Here is a 6,849-nt window from a genome sequence, read left to right on the forward strand (position 1 = left end):
CCACAACCGCTTTACCAAGTGGTTCTGATCTTAAGTACGGGGACCAAGTCGCTCCGTGCTCGGCTACTTTCCATCATCTTGAGCACGTCTCTCCCGCCGCCATGGCAGTTCCACTCTGTGGGACTAGTCCTGACACCTTGCCTTAGGTTCGTTTTGGTTGGGCCCTTCTCAGAGTCACACTTTCTGGCTGTCTCCTTCTAAGTCACAGAGCAACTACCTCGTATGAAACGTGTTCACTCAAAGCTGACTTATCCCTTTGGTATTTAACATGTTTTCTTGAAATCATTACCCATGTTAGAGACCTTCTCTTGTTTATACAATGATGCTCATCAGCTACAAAGAGGGATAAAATCTTGCGGATTAGGATTCACACTGACTTTGTTCCAGGCATTGAAATAGACGTATATATGAGTTTTCAAAAACTATGAATTTTTCTCTAAACGTGACCGTTAGAATAGCAGATAATTTTTTAAATGCCCAGGATTAGGTAAACTATGAGTTCTTAATAATTACAGATAAGGTTTTAGATTCATGAACATAACTGCAATTTCATATATATGCAAATATTATGTTTTAAAAAGTAGATTTTAAATTTTGTATTTTTAATAAAATAATACCTCAATAATCCAACTGGTGTTTTAGATGCAACCAAAACTCAGATTCTATAATCAAAATTTCCCATTTAAAATAACTATTAAAAATATTGACTGTCTAAAGGTAAGCACTCTTTTAGTATACTTAATTAAACTAAATGTTTAAAGTTAAAAATTTTAAAGTATATTGACAAATATTGACATGTCAGACTTATCTATCAAATTCATATCACTGAGAGTAAAAGAAAATGAACATGTAGTAGATAGCTTTTCTATGACCTTGAAGCACCACCCCTAGAGATGCAGCAGGTAACTGCTCTACCTGCCATGACCTTGAAATACATACCCTTGGGGCATGGCCTTTTGGTACCCTTAAGACCTGAGATACACATAAGCAGCTTTCTTCTCTCCCTTCTCTCCCTCCTGGTGGATGCAGTCCTTTGGATGCAGGACTGACTCAAGCGGCCTGAACAGCGTTGCAGATCCTGCGAAAATTCTATTTTGTACAACGAGTTTTTCTCCTCTAATAAATTCCTTTGTCCATTAAGCAGACTCCATGGATTTCTTGCTATATCTGACACCCAGAGGAATGAAACAAAAAAAAAAAATCTCCCTTCCACAGGACATATTAGTTACTTTTCTGTTCCTGTGATAAAATGCCATGACAAAAAGCAGCCTTGGAAGAAATGGGTTACTTGGCTCATGGTGTTAGAGAGGAGCCTGCCAGTGAGTGTCAGGCAGAGCAGTAAGAGCAAGAGACTGAGAGATCGCATCCTCAACCCAAATACAAACAAAACAGAGTGAAACCAGAAGTGAGGTGGGCTCTGGACTTGAAAGCCCACCCCTCGTGACATACTTCCTCCAACAAGGCTGCATACTCCAACCTCGCCGAGTAATACCACTAACTGGAGAAGAAGTGTAAAACACTGGAAACTGTAGAGGACATTTCTCTTTCAGCCCACTACCTGAGTCATACAGAAACATCAAAACCTTCATTTACTGTCAGATTATCTTTCTGCATCGCAAAGTTGGAATAAAATACAAAACAATGAAGAAAGAAATGCCTAAGTTTTATTACAAACAGTTCAAAATTTCCTCTATCATTAGCCAGTGTCTTTCTTGCAAACCTTTTAAAATCTAAATACCTCTTAATGTCTCTGAGTTTCCAGTTTTTTTCTAGAGAAAGAAGGGGAGGAATGAATGAATGAAAGAACAAAGGAAGGAAAGAGGGAGGGGAGGAGAGAGGAAGGGAGGAAGGGAGGGACGGAGGGACGGAGGGACGGAGGGACGGAGGGACGGAGGGACGGAGGGACGGAGGGAGGGAAAAGAATCTTCTTAAAAAAGAAGTAGTGTTTCACTGTGTAGCCCCAAGCCTTCACAGTCACAGTCCTGGTGCCACCGCTGGGGGCAGTGCTTGGGACAATGACATTGTATTGCTTTCATCAGCGCTATGGGATTCTGAGACCAGCGGCAAGCTATCTTTGGGGTGATGTTACTGCCTCAGCCTTCCCTTTCAGGGACACTGTATTCGCTTGCTCTGGAAGATTGCACTCTGTTCCTCAGTGGAAAGCATAGCCTGTGCTTACACCTGTCTACACATGCTTTTGTTGACTTCTTTGATCAACAGAAACGGACTGTCACCCTTGCTTCTGACCAGCATCTGTTTCTTCAGTGCTCAGGGAGACACAATGCGTCTGCTCATAACCCCACCAGCTTCCTTAGAACTAGGATCCAGTGTGGGCTATAACTATTGAGTGCTGCCAGATTTAATGAACTATACTAGTACCAATAAAGTTTACTATTTCCAAGTGATGTATGCCCCAAGAGCAGGAGCCCTACCCCTCTCACCACATTGTCAATTTCCTTGATGTCTACGTCCAGTTTCACGAGATTGCACCAGTCTCCAAGAAGTTCCGTGTGGCCGGTTTAATATACTGCAGACCTCTGTTTCTTTCGTTATGTTCCATGGCATAGCTGTAGGAATTAGGAGATGAAATAAAAGTGACCAGAATTTGTAGATATTCCGAAGGTTGGATATTGCAGTCATCTAGAAAGACTTAACAAAATGCTTCTGTCCCATCCTGTCCCAAAACAACTAAATCAAAAGTGGCTGGCTGTTGTTCCCTGGAAGAAGGGGAAGATTTGCTCCCTAGGGCATCCAGGCATTCTTACTGATAAGGCCACCTCTCTGGCTTCTATCTGGGACTGCTAGAGTTTCCTGGTCTTTCCATCTTAGCAGGTTTACAAGTTTGTGGGCAAATGGTGTGTACATGTTTTCTAGGCTATTCGGAAGATTTCTTGATGAAGTCTGTGGCAGATGCTAGGAAGACAGGTATTGTAAAACTTTACAAGTTTGTCTTTTATTTCAATACTGACTCTCTAAAAGATTGTGAAGACTAATTCATGTTCTGTTGTTTGTGATAGTAAAACTTTACTGAAAATAACTCTGGAAACTTTGTGAGTTGCAGTGTTGGTAAAGTAGAAAATGACACCAGTTATTTACCAGGGAGATAAAACAGGCAAGTATCACATGCAGTTTCCACATAAGTTTTCTATAAACAACTGAATGGTTTCTTTAAGGTACAATTTAAGGACCAGCTATCAGTTCATGTTACTTGAGATGTGTTTACATTAAGATTTCATTTCCTTTCTTAAGTACTTTAAACTTAGTAGGTTCAGTGATGCTCAGTGAGTCCAGACACTCCATAAAGGCTTTTTGATGATGATAGTGATGAAGCTGTGCCATGGGTGTTCTTGTCTTTTCTTGCCACGATAAAGTTCAGACCACACATTGTCTTATCAGTTTGTTGTCTTTTTCTTAAGCCATATAACGTGGTTGTTACATTAGTGAATGGCTTTAACTCTGTTTCCTTACTAAAGAATAATAAAAGAGATAGTTTTCTTAAATCAAGCGGAATTTTCTAGTCACAGGTAATACTGAGACCCTCCATCATGGGGAATTTTGTTCCAAGCTTATTTTCTTTGCCTGGCTCCCCTGATCTTCGTAAATTCTGCTCCTTGGGCAGTGTTCCCACAGGTTGTTCTGTGAAGTAAGGGTTTGGGGTCAGGGGCCAGTGGGCTTGCTTTCATGTGTGTGGCTCTAACTGTAACCCAATGCATCCCCCTCCCCTGAGCAAAGAGTTTGTCTTCTCAGCATGAATTGTCTGTACACAGAGCAGGGGAGGACCCTGCAGACCTTTTGAAGATTGACGTTTAGAGAGTCAACTCACACTTGAAGTTTAACTGCACTGTTCATAATGAAAAAATAAATACAGAATCAATGCTCACACCTCATGCTTTGACGAAGCTCAAACTGTTAATTAGCTTACCTTCTAAAAGTAGGTCTCAGATATCCTACACAACTAGAGATTGCATACAGTGAGCTTTGCGTGCCTAATGCTCATGGTGGCTCCCCTAGAAGACAAAGAAGAGCCGAAAACATTGCACAGGCCCCTTCCAATCAAAGAGCCTGAGCCTTAAAAGTTAACTTTACTGCCTGAGCCTAACATTTGTGTTTTCTCTGCCAGACAGGTTCAAAAAGAACGTCTGTTTTTATTTCATCAGGCTTACTCCATACACAACATCCTTCCTCACTCTTCACTAGACGGCAGCTATCAAGTGAAGATATGATGTCTGTGTTTGGGTTAGTGACTTTAAATTCTAATGGCCATGATGTAATCATTGCAATCAAGAAAAGCCTGTCTGTCTTTGCATCTGGGTCCTTTGCCACTGGCCTGGTATACTTTTGAGCCTTTTCATTAAGGTAACCACAATTTGCCTAATTTGTAGTTATCAGCAAGCTTGCTTTGCACAGGGTTGTGGCCCCAAATTAAGCCCAATTCCAGTGGTTTTTGTTGTGGTAACTGTTCTGACAGAAGAGTTTATAAATGTTTAGATACGAAAAGGTCATCAGTGGGACTTTTTGTTTAATTGTACTGATGTTTGTGCATTTTGTTCAAATTATACATTTAAAAAATTATATCTAAGATTTTAATTTTTCTTTCCCCAAGTAAATGTTTAGAGAATATTAGAAGTCTAGAATGAATTTAAAACATTTTTCCCAAAGGTAAAAGTGAAACACACACATATAAACGTAAACTGTTTTTCCTGTAAGTCTTCATTTTTAAAAAGTAATAAAAGCTTCCATAATTAAAATAAAATGATACAAATGTCTCTAGTGCACAAAGTTAGTTAAACTAATTCCACTGCATCTGTACTTTAAACAAAAGCTTTGAAGAATTACAGTTTAGTTCTTTCTGATGATCACCGTGAAGTAAGAACTCCTCCATCTCTTCAAGTATGAACAATAATTGCTAAGAATATAGGCAATTAAGGAGCAATAAGCAAATTAGTTGATTAAAAAAGTAGCCATTCCTGCAGACAGATTTTTACCACTCAAAATAACGTTAACTTTGGCCTATTTCTGACATATCTGAAACATACAGAAAATCATCTTAATTTGTTTGTCCTTATGTTCATTATCCATACGGTCTGCTGTGGGTTATTTTTTGGCTTTCAAGGTCAGAGGAAGCAATGGGCAAAGAAGCCTGATTCTGTGGCTTATTCAAGCTAAGGCTGGGAAACTGATAGCAAGCAGTATCCACTTCCCAGAGTCCCTTTCATGTTTCTTTGGGGAGGGGTGTTGTTGTTATTGTTTTGCTTTGAATTGCTAGAGATTGAAACCAAGGTCTTGAGTACTCTTGGCAAGCACACTACCCCTGAGTTATGTCTTCAACCCATCTACGTATTCTAAACGGAGAATGACAACCTACCCAGAAGGTAATATGAATGATTTCTCCTGTGCAATATGTCAGGGTAACCATGGAAAACTCAAAGCTTTTCAACACCCAGTGATACCTTTATTCATTTTCCTGAGTGACTTCCATTGTTAAGCCTTAAGGTTAATTAATCAGTCTACATTAATTAATCACTAGGGTGTCCAAAATAATAGATTGGCACTTATGCCTTGTACAACAATATTACAGGAGAAGCCATTTCATTTTCACCAATTAAAACAAGAAAAGGAAAGGGCGGCAGTATTAATTCATGTTTTTAGCAAAATTAGCTTGAGAACTTATTTCTAATTGACTTTTAATAAATCATAATTAAAACACCTAATGTGAATATAACCATTAAAGAGAATTAACTTCAAGATACTCACAGTGGTATAGCGCCAGAAATCCAGGGGAGCAAATCTGTGAGGTGGGACCAGGTGAAATAACAGAAACTGAATATGATAACATATTGCTGAGTATTTAGGTTGGTATGTGTGATGATCTCTGCTTTCTAAGTTGTTGTTCAAGCCATGCCTTAAAGCTTTATTTAACATTTAACTTGCTTAAAGGAGGACACCTTTTAAATCTCTTGATTATGTCTAAACATAGGGAGGCAAGTCCTGAAGGTGTGATAGGAAGGATAAGTATTATGTTTCCTATAAGATTGTATTTTTTTAATTGTATTTTTTATGGCTCCAAATTCTTTGAGGGAATTTCTAATAAGCCAAAAAAAATATTGTTTTTATGTGAAGTGATGAGACAATTATAAATTTTTATGCTTTTAAATTTTATGAAGTAGAGTTTGAAGGTTAACTGACTATGAATAGAACAAAATATGAAATATACGTGTATGTTTTAATGTTTAATTTCTAGTATATGTACAATATGTATTATTTCTGAATGAAATGGAAATGCACATTGATATAAGTTGCTTTCATTTTTAAGTTTTGTCTTAATTGTAAATGGGATGTTAATGTTATTCTTGCAATAAAGTTTTCCTTCCATTACAAGAAGCTAGGTGTTTAATTCTGTACTTTAAATACAGATGAGTCAGGCAACTCATGTGTGTGTCTGTGCTTCTTCAACTGAATATATCTTTTCTGTCATTCTGATTAATGATATATTCATTAGTGTATTATGTATGACATAATATGATACATTTATATTTTGTTTTTATGTTACACTATCAAACATGTTAAAATCTTCTCATGGGAGTGGACACCAGCAGCAGCCGACACAACTCTCTGTGCATAGTCTCATTTCAAGGCAACATTTGTGAGTTTGGTTTACTATAATTCCTTTATCTGAAGGTTTGATTAGTCTGAAAAGGAGGGGCAGGATGCCATAAACATCAGAAGAAAGGAATTGAGTAAGACAACACAAATAAAGGATTTGTATTGTAGCTGTGTTATAAAACAAAGTTGAAAAATACAGCTTCCATTGGCCCCTGTGCAAGGCTGGGATACAGATTACAGCCAAAA

The sequence above is a fragment of the Peromyscus eremicus genome, chromosome 14, assembly GCF_949786415.1.
Source record: "Peromyscus eremicus chromosome 14, PerEre_H2_v1, whole genome shotgun sequence".
Taxonomy (NCBI): domain Eukaryota; kingdom Metazoa; phylum Chordata; class Mammalia; order Rodentia; family Cricetidae; genus Peromyscus; species Peromyscus eremicus.